General features: G+C 34.2%; 1 long non-coding RNA gene across 1 annotated transcript in view; it reads right to left on the bottom strand.

Annotated features, from left to right (window-relative positions):
• Positions 1–497: 497 nt before the first annotated feature.
• LOC141410710 (uncharacterized) overlaps positions 498–13,488 on the bottom strand; it is a 115,222-nt gene continuing 102,231 nt past the window's right edge. Inside the window, exon 3 of the long non-coding RNA XR_012435498.1 lies at positions 498–2,189. This is a non-coding gene — a long non-coding RNA (uncharacterized lncRNA). The remainder of the gene's footprint in view (positions 2,190–13,488) is intronic.

Here is a 13,488-nt window from a genome sequence, read left to right as displayed (position 1 = left end):
TGCTTAAGAGGAGTCAATGGTGATTTTCAAGGTTGTCTCGAAGCCTAGAAGAATAATGACATTGCTAAGTTAAGTGAAATTATTTTGTGGACGATAATTATTTCCTGTATTTTTCTGTTCCGTTTCTGATGCAGTAGAAGGAGCAGAATTAACATAAGGTTAATAGTCCTCAGCAAGAATGGTGTATAAAAACTCTTATTACCTTAAACCAGAACGTATAAAGAAATAAAAGAAAAAAAGCGGTGACAAATCTTTTTGTGAACCATGCCCAGACTCTGAGAACATATTAAAAACTTCTTGTTTGAGAGTGTGATATTTTCATTAGAATATATTACAAAGTCATCCACTAAGAACCAGAAAGAATACCTTGGGAACAGAAATGGGTAGAAGATTTGGCAAGTGTTCATGTTATAAATAACAAACTTAAATACCGACACTATGTATAAAAGGTAAAAGATTATGGTCAGCCACACATCATTGAAAGTCATTTTTATTACTTATGGCATTTATTTTCAGTGCTGGGGATATAACCCTCCCACTGAATATGTATTCAGCCCTTGAAGTTTTGGAGACAGAGTCTCAGTAGGTAGCCCAGGCTGGCCTTGAACTTGTGATTCTCTTCCCTCTACCTTTCAGTACTCTCTCAGTACTGGGATTACAGGCATATGTCATGCTGTGCACACTTTATTTTAATTACTTTTCACTCTCCTGCCAGGTAGTTACCATCAATTTCCCCATTTTTATACAAGAATTAAAATAACTCTACTATTCTAATACTTATTGGAACTTTGTTTAAACTCTTGCTCTTACTTTTAAGTTACATAAAATATTGACAGATCATAGCTCATAAACATTAATAGTTTTTCTTCATTTTTACTGCTTTGCTAAAAATGTTAAATATTTTCTATTACAAAGTAATAGACCATTAAACGAGTATAGCTGTCCTCTCTCTCTTTCTGTCCCTCTCTCTCTCAGTCTCTTTCTCTCTATTCACTTTTCATAGAAGGAAAGGAAATTATGTAAACATCTTGCAACATTAAAACTCAGTGCAAATACCTCTTTGGGACAATCTACACAATATGAAGGTGTAATTGATTACTTAACTAAACATCCCATTGAATAAAGAATATACTATACATATTTGATGTGTGCCTGGACTGAGGCATAAAAATGTAAGTAGAAATGCTACCTTAATCTTTACCTCCAAACTGAAAAAAGTCTGTGTTTAGCAGTGCAATGCAATGGAGCCGTTTTGTCAGAGATGCCTATGCTGTAGAAAACTTCTCAAGCTTTTCACCGTTTTATTTTGTATTTGACTCTGGTCTGAACATATGAGGTTAGAAAAATGCTTCCTTTAGCTTATACAGCTCATTGACCTCATGTCTTCTCTCTCATTATTTGCGGAAGGATTACAGGCACTCCAGAGGTAGTAGAAAATGTGTTAAGAGTCCACGTTCTGAAGAGACTGTGTGAGTGTGAATTGCAGATCCTTCACTTATTCATCCCTACAGAACTTCCTTAACCTTCTTCTGCCTCGATCTCCCCACCTTTAAAAAATGGAGTTGTTAATACTACCTACAACCTGATTATTTTTAGAACTCATGAGTTGATATGTTCACTTTTCTTAGTGTCTAGTTATAAGTATTGGGAGTTACCAAAATTAAGAAAATAAATACACTGAAGATCCAACATAGCATTTCTCAACAACACAAAATCTTATTCTGAACTTTGCCCCAGTCTTGCCAGGTCATCCTTGGACTAAGGTTTCTGTGATTACTTTGTCAAAGGGCACCGCTTGCCTCCTGCTGCTGCTTCATGGGTCACAGTGGTAGAGATAACCTGCTTTGTAAACCACACAATGTGGAGTAACTTGACCCATAAACCAGACTCCCAGGGAGGGTCATCCATCGTGATGGGTGTTGAAGAGCCTGGAGAAAATGAACGTTAGACATTGAAGACAAGCTTGCCCTCACGTTGCTGACCTCTGGATTTGAGCTACAGTAAGCCACGGTCATTTATACACAAGTCGTATTCGCTGAAGGTGTGTATGCCAATCTTGTCTCAGAGAAGCTTGAGAATGCTGGTGAAAGACTTCCTCACCCCCAAGTGTCAGAATCAGCATTCCTGTTGAGTTCCAGACGGTTTCATTCCGAATGATAGCATTCGTTTGTCTTTCTCATCCTGCAGCCCTTAATAAAATAAAAAAAATAATTGTTGAATTGAACAAAACATTGTGTGCTACATGTAATTCTATTCAGTATCATAAATGCTATGAACACCTTAAGAAACACTTAGTGTAGCAGAACTGGTTTCAGAATAGGGACACGTGGATAATCACAGGAAAGAAAGCTCTTTCTTGTATAGGTTTTCAAACACAAAGCTTTTCTTCCTGTATCTTTTCGGATCCAACTAAACACTTACAGTCTATCTTATAATATAAAATGCAAGGCTGAGATGACGGTGTGGAGTGAAGAATCACTACAGGGGCCTTCATCCCACATTTGCCCGGTGCCTGTGCTTGGGAGATTTTGTAGCAAGCTGGCATTTTGTGAAAAAGTGATGTGCAGAGACCTCTAGAGACTGGACAGCCTAATTACACTGCGTGCGGTGCAGACAGGCTTCAGTGCAGTGCTGTAATTTAATTACTCTGGGAGCTGGAACACAGCAATAAAGAGAACAAGGTGCAATTCTATTCCCAGTGATGTGGTTAAAGTCAGTGCTCTCAAAGGCCTTATGCTTTTGGCTACTTTCCTTTTAATGAGTTAATTAAGGTAAAATATATTTTTACATTTGCTCTACTGCAGAAATAATGATTAAATAACAGATGTTCATACCGAAAAATATAAATTATCAATTTGTGAAGAATATTTACTATAAGCATTTACCTGCTGTCATGACACAAGGAAATTCTATTTTCCTTATCTTTGGTTTAAAAAAAAAAGCCTTGTTATTCACATTTATTCTCCTTTTTTTGATATATTGAGATCCTCATTTTGGAATCTTTGACTATGGCTGGCAGACTTATTTAAATGCCTGTTAATAATCCTATAACAAAATATTAGAATGAAAATAGCCCAGTTCATAATATTGTAGACATATTTTATAATCTGTTGTGTCTTCTTTAATTGTTTTTATGCCCTACATACTAAATTTGTATATGTTGAATATTTTTTGCTGCAAAGAAATACATCTGTTTTTAAAGTATAGCTTCTCTTTCTCTCTCTCTCTCTGACACACTTGTATGTATGAGTGAACGATCCATTCCTTTATTAGTCAGCGTTCTCCCCAAAAAACAGAACCAATGTGTTTATGTGCATGTGTGAGAGAGAGTAGAGAGAGAGAAAGTTCACCATCTGCAGGTTGGTTGAGAGGCTGGAGACCCCAAGAGAGAGCTGGTGTTTCAGTGTCCAGTCCAAAGGCAGTCTGGGCAGTCTGCATTCTTTTCTAAGCCCTTCAACCAATTGCAAGGAACCTACCTTCACTCAGGAAGACATATTGTCTTCCTCAAAGTCTATACATTAAATGATACTTTCATAGCAATATCTAGACTGGTGTTTGCCCATAAAGTGTATACTGTTGCATAGCCAAGTTGACACATCAAATTGCTGAAGTAATTTTATAGTAACTTTAACAATTGTACTGCTCTAAGCAAACCAAAACAAATGAAAACAAACATAGCATGTATACAAGAATGCATACAAAAAGTAAAATTATGTGACAACTGGTGATTTTTTTATTTTGTACTATTAATTCTATCTAGTCACAGTATAATATTGATCACAATGACAACCATTGTCAAATACCTACCCTGCTACTTGGTGTTCACTCTACCATGGGAAGATATTATCTTATTATTGATTTATGTTCAGAATTTTGAATTCCACTACTCTCATAATTTATTTTGTTGGTTTTTGGATCAAGATGGATATTTTGTCATTGAATCAGTGTTTTTAATTGGAAACATTAATTATGATATTATATTTCCTTGATATTTTAGGGAAAAAATGAAAAATACTGAGTGCTAAATGAGTAAGTACAAGAAGAAAAATGTTTTAATATGCTGTCAGTTTTTTACTCTAGCAATGCAATTAGTATTTGCTACTGTATTGACACTAAGCAAGGTGTTCTTTTAATTTGAAATTAGGTTTTGATGCATAGCAACTACAAAAAATACTAGAAATATATATCAATAGATATCTCCAGCTACCAGTACATAGAATATTTCAGTACAGGTTTGGTATGGAATATTCACTGAGTTTCCCTCTTCAAATCTGCTAATAGTATTTGTAAATAATAAGATAGCATATCCCGAGAGAGAACGTTCATTAGCATCTCTTGAAAGAGGCAGTTGCATCATCTTAACATGAAATGAATGGAGTATGACTGTGGCTTAGTTGACTAATTAGAAAAAATTGCTCATATACATGAAATAGCTTGTAGAAGGTCATCTTGCAACCCTCTTTTACCAATTTGCAATATTATCTAAAATAATCACCTGGGATCTACTAGGTAAGAGTCAAATTTCTATAAAAATTTCCATTTGCTTCTTGTGTGAATTAAGCCAAGTTCAGAAAGACAAAGGCCACATTTCTCTCATATGTGGAAGATAGATCCAAAGATAAATGTAGACAAAAACCAAAAGATCACATACACATTTCTATACAGAACATGTCTGTAATAGTGGAACTGCTCTATGGCACTCAGGGGATGAGAGAAAGGAAATGAGAATGATAGAGAGTCAACAATATCGAAATACATCACATCTGTGCAGGTAGGAGACAGAAGGATACATACTGAAAGCAGTTAAGTGATAGGGGCTAGGAGGGATATGGTAATAGAAGGGGTCGAATGATCAAAGTACAGGACATTCACAGCAAGGTCACAAGAGAAACCCCTTTGAGCACTGACTTTGGAATTTAAAATGAAGGTCAGGACTGTAAAACAGTTGCCATGGGCGGGTGCTTGTGCAATGGAGGAGGTGAAGAGAGGAGATGTAATGAGGGAATGTGATTGTGACCTTCATATGCATACATGAAATAAAACAATGAAACCTTTTGCAATTGTTTTAAGGGGGTTGGGGGAGATGGTGGGAATAATCTAACCAATGTAGAATGTAAGGTTATCCAGAATTGTCACAATGCATCCCTCTGTACAATGAATATATGTTAATAAAAATGAACAAAATTGAAAATATTTTAGATAATTTTATTTACTTTGTAGCTTTATTGAGATTTCACTGACAAATACAAATAATATTTATTTTAGAAGTGTAATGTGATGATGTAATACACATATACATTGTGCAATGATTGTGAAAATCAAGTTGATTAACACATTGGTTAATCACCTTGGTAACACATCGTTGCGTGGAGGGGATGAGGACACTGTATCTGTCATTAGCAAAGCTCAGTATTAACTATAGTGGTGTTGGTGTGCATTATCCTCAAAACACATTATAATTGAAAGTTTGTTCTTTCACCAAAAGCTTTTCTCCCCCCGCCCACCTCACAGAAATTACCATTCCATGCTACAGTTCAACTCTATTAGATTGCACATATAAGTGATATCATAAAAATATTTGTTGTTCTCTGTCTGGTTTATTTCATTCACCATGATGTCTTCCAGATTCTCCCACACTGTTATAAATGTCAAGATTTCCTTCTTTTGCATATTGTGTGTATGTTACCCATTCATTTATCTATGTAGTTCTTAATTACTTAAAAAGACATAATGGCAGCAACTCTTTCCCATGTATTATAGATAGTAATAATTTAGAATCTATAAAAATATATGATACATCTAATTTAATATACACAGTAATACACATTAAGTTACACTTTAAAGTGGGCTAGTAAATTTAGTTTTAAGGTAAATTGTATTCATGATATACAGTTAATGGACTGAGTCTCTTTTCTTTCTGACTTTAAATGTAGTATAAAATTGAATGAGAATTATTTAAATGAAAACTAAGCAGAAAGTCAGTGACCAGATGAAATCTAAATATACAAAATATACATCAAGAAACCATAACAATAACAAAACAGGAACAGACGTGAGCACAATGATGTGAAAACTTGTGATCAATAGTGACAGGACAGAGAAGTTTGCCAGAGTAGAAAGACAGATCCCAAAACAGATTGGTGTGACAGACTGGGGTAAAAACTCATGATGTGTTAATTTCTTTCTTGGCATTCTCCCCTGTGAAAGGAAGAAACCTGTATTATTAAATTAACCTATGGAGTAATATGCCTAGGATAGTGGCTATTAGAACAAATTGTAACCAGTGATGACTGAACAATATTTAGCCCTGCCTGTGCAAGGCATAGTGAACTTGGAAGAGATCGTCATGTAATAAATTGAACTAAAGTGTAACTGACTGATACAGGGATTCATTTGTGAAATCAGAAATGAAAGAATTCAAGGTACCTTCTGAAGAATGAGGGAAACACAGGTATTGTGTTGAGTTGCAAGTTGGTACAATTAAGATATAAACTCTGCCTATTTCACTATTTCTTTTTAGGGAAGATTCTAACTATCTTATATGTATTAATAACGTATTTAATTTTGCTAGGTCTGGTTGAGACAATAAAGCAAGAAGAAAATTGGTATGTTAGCTCAATTATTTTTATATGCCTATCCACCCATTGGAGAAATCTGCAATTCAGGTTCTCAAAAACTCACATTTCCCCCTCAAAGTATTATTGTTCCCACATGTCACCATTCATTAGTTTTGCCTGTTCTTGTATTTCATATAAATGAAATCTCAAAATATGTACATTTTTATGTCTGGTCTTCCACTCAACCTATTTTTGAGCTCCTTCAAAGTACTTGTTTATCATAAATGTGTTATTTGTATTGCTATGAAGAATTCTCCCGTGTGTGAAAAAAGCAGTCTTTCGTGCAGTCTGTGGATAGAACTTGGGGTCGTTTCCAAATAGAGCTATGGAAAAGCTGTTAGGAACATTATCATGTTATTGCATTTAATTTTCCTTAGCTTTACACTAACAAGTGAAATCATTGCATGATGAGGCAGGTACTTATTTAACTTTATTAAAAATTGAAAAAAATATTTTCCAAAGGCATTGCAGAAATTTATGTTCCTTTAAGCAATGAATGGGAGTTCAGTTTGCCCCACAACCTCTGTGAGCACTTGAAATTGCCATCCTTAAATGTCTGTAAGTCATGGGTGTGTAATGTTAATGTTTAATTAACATTTCACTGGTGACTGATGGTTTTGAGCGTCTTTTAATATGCCTGTTGGCCATTTGGGCAAAATATAAACTCGAGTGCTTAACCAATTTTTTTGTTCGTTTGTGTACTTGCTGCTTAATTTATTATAGTCCTTTCTATATTCTGGATCTAAATCATTAGTCTCATCCTGACTGTGCTTGCTTTTTGCATTTCCTTAACAATGTCTTTTGCTGAGCCCTAATTTTTATTATTGATGAAGACTAATTGATGAAATTTTCACATATATTTTGTGCTTTCTGAATCTTGTGTAAAACTACTTATGATGGCAATATTCAATGTTTTCTTCTAGAAGCCCTGTGATTTTAGTTTTCCCAGGTAAGCTTAAGATCCATCTTGAAGTAATCTCAGTGTATAGTATGTGGGAAAACTAAAAACTCACTTTTTCTAAATGCATATCCAGGTTCTCCAGGATTCACTTTCTATGTGAATTGCATAGACTTCTTGGTGTCCCTGTTTCTGAAGAGCTGTTTCTGATGTGGTCCTGTTACATTTTTATTTTGCCTAGCCTCATACATTCCTTCACATTTCTATATGAATTTCTCTGTAACCTTGTTGATTTTAACTTAAAAACCAGTTGGGACTTCGGCTTGAGTTATTCTAAGAATATAGATCAACTTGGGATAATTGATATTTTAAGACAGTGTGTTTTGTAATTCCTGGACATAATACTTGCTCTCCATGTTTTTCGATTTTATTTAATTTCTCTCAGAATTGCTTTGAAGTTTTCAGTGTAGTGAACATCCAGCAAATATTAAAGAATTAATGTAGTTATTTCAGGATTCACTATGACAGTTCAAATAAGCAATAAATTTTCATTTATTGAGAAATTTGTTATTATCACTCCCCTTATTTTCCCTTCCTTCCTTCTTGTTTAAACTCTTTATTATTAAAGTGCCTAACTGTGCTTCAGTTATCCAAGGATGGGGTGAAAAATGAATTAGCTTCTTATTTCTGTTTTACCTTCTTGTTACTTCAACTAAGAGTGAAAATTTGTTATCTTTTTATGGCAAAAGAAAAATTATTTGAAATACTGTTCAGAGGTCAACAACTCTACCACAAAATGTGTGCCATCATTCCAGGCTGCAGGCAATTGTGACTGCTTACACCCATGCATGGTTTCTGCAGTTTTCTGCCAGATCTAATCCTTCTGGGTGATATCTTCTGACAGATTCAAAAGTTACTGACTCCTTCCAGGACTTTCAGGGTCCTACAGACCCCTCCTTGAAGAGGGATAGATCAATATCTCAGAAGTACTTCATCCTGAAGGCTAAAGGTTGTTCTTGGTGTTAAGGAAAGAGCTCTGCTGCCAGTACACCACATGGGGCCAGATGAGCTCATCAGAAGCAGGGTTCCTGTGCACTACAGATGTGAGAATCCAAGCTTGTTGAAGAGGCAATTTTCAGAAATAAATATACTCTTAAAACTTACTTAGAAAAGTAAGCATAAACTTCCAAGATTTTTCTCCTTTGAGAGATTTTGCAAAGGTGTTTGATTCTCATATTAATTTTAATTTTACAAGTCTCTCTCTTTATTGACTGGGAAAAATGATGCTGAATTTCAGAATACTTTTCCATAATTTAAGACTACTTTAACAGTGAACTATTCAAATGAACACTGATTCATTTACTTTATATTCTATTACTCAGTAAATGTTACCCCTGTGATCAATTGATTGAACACTTTAATAAATACATATTTGTGTGGATCGACTGGAGGAATTATCTATGTATACACTATTTTGGTGGACATTGACTTGCTTCTCTATGTTTAGGAATCTTTGCACTGGACATCTACGGAATCAAAATTCAAATTTCTCTTAAGTGTGTGCAAACCTATTTCAATTATTTAGATAGAAGTACTTAAATACATCATAACTGATCATTATTCTATTCTGGGAAAAATAGTTGAAGAAAGCACAAAATTATGCAGATAAAATACAATTGAAAACGAAATGGTTTCCTGAAGGAACCCTGGTCTAGTGTCAGGAGTCATTGATGAGGAAGGACTCTGACTCTACCCAATGTCTACAACCTCAAACGCAGGGAGTGCTATCAGCAAAATCCTTCAGCTATAGTTGCTTAGGAATTGCCTCTGGATAGAGAGCCATGTTGCCCAAAGTCATTACTATCTAAGTAAGATGGAGCCCACATCCAGTGACTGGCCCAGGTGCAATAATGCCTGGTCCAACACGAACATCTCTGAAACCATTTCAGCTCTCTAGAGCCTGAACCTAACTTGACCTCTCTGCTCCTCCTGTTTTTTCTCTTCCCATATGAGAACCTAACTTGAAAGGCTTCTGAAAAATAAATTCCTTCAGACTTTGCTTCCCAAAGACTACAACAAGCCATGTTACTTCACTCATAAAACTTTGGCTTCATATATTTTAAAATTATTTTATTTGACATTAAAAAGTTTTATGAATAGCACACACTCATTGGATGTTATGAATTTTACAATTACTGACCATCTGTCATTAACCTTTGGAGTGATTTTATTTTAAGTTTTACTTTGTCTAAGATTAATTTTGCTGCCTGTTAAATATTAGATTTAATGAAGTCTTTTTAACAGAAAAGCTGAAAATATGCCAGCATACTGGGTAGTGTTGATGTCATTCTTGCATATCTCTTGTTTGCATTTGCTTTTTATTTATGGCATGGTTTACAGTCATTTTTATTCATATTGCCAGTGATTTGAGAAGACTATGTCATTCTTACATCTGACAGTGGTTTATATAAAGTAGACATTGTTGTTTCTCAAAGCCCAGCACACAGTGTGTAGGGAGACTAATTTCATAACTGAAAGCATAAGCAATATATCTCTTATGCTTTTTAATTTATACTTGACCCTAAGAAACTCATTATAGCAAATGAGTTTTTCAATAGTTCTTTAGTAACATAAGGCAATGAGCAATTTAGACACAAAAACACTTTACAGTTTGGATTCCAAATTTAGTAATTTTAGAATTATTTTATTTACAATTTTTATATGACTAACATTAAACCAACTGAAACGTAGTTTGATGTTGAAACGAACTGAGCTCAGATCATTAGTTCTATGCAGAATCCCTCCTGTAAACCAAAACAATTTCCCTGAAATCAGCCGTAGTTCACTCACCAAGACATTTAGAAAATATTGTGCATGTTTTCCCAGCAAACAAACCATTCAGAACTCACAAATTTGATGTTTCTACTAACCTTGTCATCAAATGAGGTTTCAAAGATGTGAGAAGATTAGTAAATGATTAGTTTCAGCTTTCTATTTTAGTGTAATGAAATAGTTCACATCTCTAGATTGCATTTTTTAATCGAGTAGCATTATTTTCTTACTCAGACCAGCTGTTTTTGACAGACAAAATAGTGCAATTTGGAAAGTAGCGAGGGAAGTTTATAATCTAACTACAGGGATAGAAAATTACGTCCGGTGCCAAAAACCAAGGGAATGTAAAAGACAGGAGTAAAATGAAATGCTACCATTGAAAACAGTGGCATAAGACTCTTAGATGGGGGGTGAGACCCTTAAATATTGGCTTTTGCTCCATTGAATAGTCCATTCCTTCTCATTTTTTGCATTGAGAAATTTGTAGTACTTTATAGAATTTAACTGTGCTTCCGTCATAATTAGCAGACAACCTGAATTTACTTGTTACAAAATTCCAGTTGATATTATTTCAGATTTTATTCCTTATTCTGAACACTGTGGTAATTATTTGATATGTTATAGTCTAAGTCGCTCACTCTTAAAGGATTAAATATAAATATAAATGATGCAAAACTGTTAATCAACTTTTGTTTTTATAATGATTTGTTAACAGGTAGTTTGTTATATAGTTCTTTACTTAAATGTAATTATTTTGATATGAATATAAGTTTAGGGTTTTCTCAAAGGACCAAATTAACCATCATTCTAATCACGTGCACACACTGACACCCACACATACATGTCCTTTTATCCTTGTATATACACATAGGTAGTTCTGGCTACAAAGAATGATTTAGGGAATACTTCATCTCCTTCAACTTTGGGAAAAGTGTGAGAAGAGTTGGGGTTAATTCTTTAGCTGTTCTCTGGAACTTAACAGACTGACATTTTTCTTTTTCAGAGTTTTTTTTATACTAGTTCAATCACATTACTAGTTTTCAGTCACCTCACATTTTCTTTTTCTCTGTTATTTAGTCTTACAGGTCTTGAGCTTATTGGAATTTGTACATTTTATATAGGCTGCCCAATTTGTTGGCAAATAAACATTCAGACTATTTTCAACAATCCTTTTTTTTTTGTTTGTTTTTGTTGAATTAGTAGGAAAGTCCTCACTTTCCTTTCTGATTACATTAATTTGTGGTTTTTCTCTTGCATAGCTAGATGTTTGAAATTTTGTTGACTTTTTCTACCAAACTTCAGTATCATTGATTCTTTGATTGTTTCCTGTTCTGTATTTTAAAATTTATGCTTTAATTTGAATTACCATTTTCTTATAGCTTTTTATTGGGTGTGTTCTTTTTTCTAGTTCCTTCAGTCATAAAGCTAACTTGCTAACCTGAGAACTTTATTTCTTTCTTCATCTGTTCATAGCTATCAATTGGTGCTGCTTTTCCTATGTTCAATACATTTCGTTATGTTGCATTTTCATCTTTATTTGTCAAAAATCATCTTCTAAATTTCCTGTGACATTTCCTTTGCTGTATTGGTTGTTTAAGAGGGTCTTATTTAATTTGCATGAATTGTGAATTTTCCAGTTTTTCTTTAGTTACTGTTTTCTAACTTCATCCAGTTGTGTAGTAACTGTAGTTTTACTTGAGACAATTTGTGTTCCACCATATTATCTATCCTGAAAAGTGTCTCATGTGTACTTATCATATAGTTTGGCTACAGTGTTCTTTATTATTTCCTTTTCCACTGCTTCTTAGGGTTTCAATGTGATATTTCTGTACACAAAATAAAGTGTTATCAAATTCATCCCTTCTGTTAATCTTTCTTATCCCATATCACCTGCTTTGATAAGCAGTTTTAATGGGTTTCATTATTTTCACACCTACATATAAAGTACTTTGATCATATCACCCCATCACCCTTTTCTTTCACCCCCCACTAGTCTCTGCCCCCAGAGACCCTATTTTACACTAATGTCATTGTTTTTCTTTTTTTTTAGCTCTATGTTCTGCATATTAGAGAGAACATGAGATATTTGTCTTTCTCATCTGAATTACTTTTCTTAACATTATGATCTTCATTTCCATCCATTTTCCTGCAAATGAAACAATTACATTTTTCTTATGGCTGAATAATAGCCCATTAGGTACACCCAGCACATTTTATAATTTCATCAGTTGAGAGGGACCTTGGCCAATGTCTTAGATTGCTTTTTGTGAACAGTGTTGCTATAAACATGGATGTGCATGTCTCTTGTTTCTATGCTGATATGTATTCCTTTGTTATTCCTTGGTATAACAGGATCACATGGCAGTTCTACATTTTGTTTCTTGAGGAACCTCTACACTGATATCCATAGTGGCTTAGCTAATTTATACTCCCAACAACAGTGTTTAATGGTGAGTTTTTCCCTGCATCTGCATTTTTGGTTACATATTTTCTTAAAGGTTGACATTCTGACTGGAGTAAGATGGAATTTCAATGTTATTTTGATTTGCATTTCTTTTTTGGCTAAGAATTTTCCCCATTTGTTCTTGTATTTAGTGGCAATTTATACTTTTGTTTTCGAGAATTATCTGTTTGATTAGTTTGTTCACTTGTTTATTTGATTATTTTTTCTTTCAGTGTTGAAGTTTTGGAGCTCTTCATATGTTCTGTATATTAAGTCTTGATGTGATGAATAGTTGGCAAAGATTTTCTCCCATTCTGTGTGTTGTTTCTTAATTCTGGGAGTTGTGTTCTTTGCTGTACAGAAATTTTTTAATTTGGTGCAATTTTATTTATCAGTTCTTGCTCTTATTTCTTGACCAATTGATGCTTATTCAGAAAGTCTTTGCCTATTCCTGCATCCTCAACTGTTTTCACTACAATTTTTTGCAGCAGTCTCAAAAGTTTTAGGTATTACATTAAGATTTTTGATCTATTTTTAATTGAGTTTTATACAAGGTAAGAGATAGGGGTTCAGTCTTGGTCTTCTACATGTGGATATCCAGCTTCCCAACACCTATTTGTTGAAAAGGCCATCTTTTTGAACGTATATTGTTGGCACCCCTATCAAAAATCAGTTGACTGTAACTGTGTGGGTATATT

This window comes from Castor canadensis, chromosome 9 (genome assembly GCF_047511655.1).
Source record: "Castor canadensis chromosome 9, mCasCan1.hap1v2, whole genome shotgun sequence".
Classification (NCBI taxonomy): Eukaryota; Metazoa; Chordata; class Mammalia; order Rodentia; family Castoridae; genus Castor; species Castor canadensis.
Note: the sequence above shows the minus strand (reverse complement) of the source record. Positions and strands in the feature narration are given on the sequence as shown.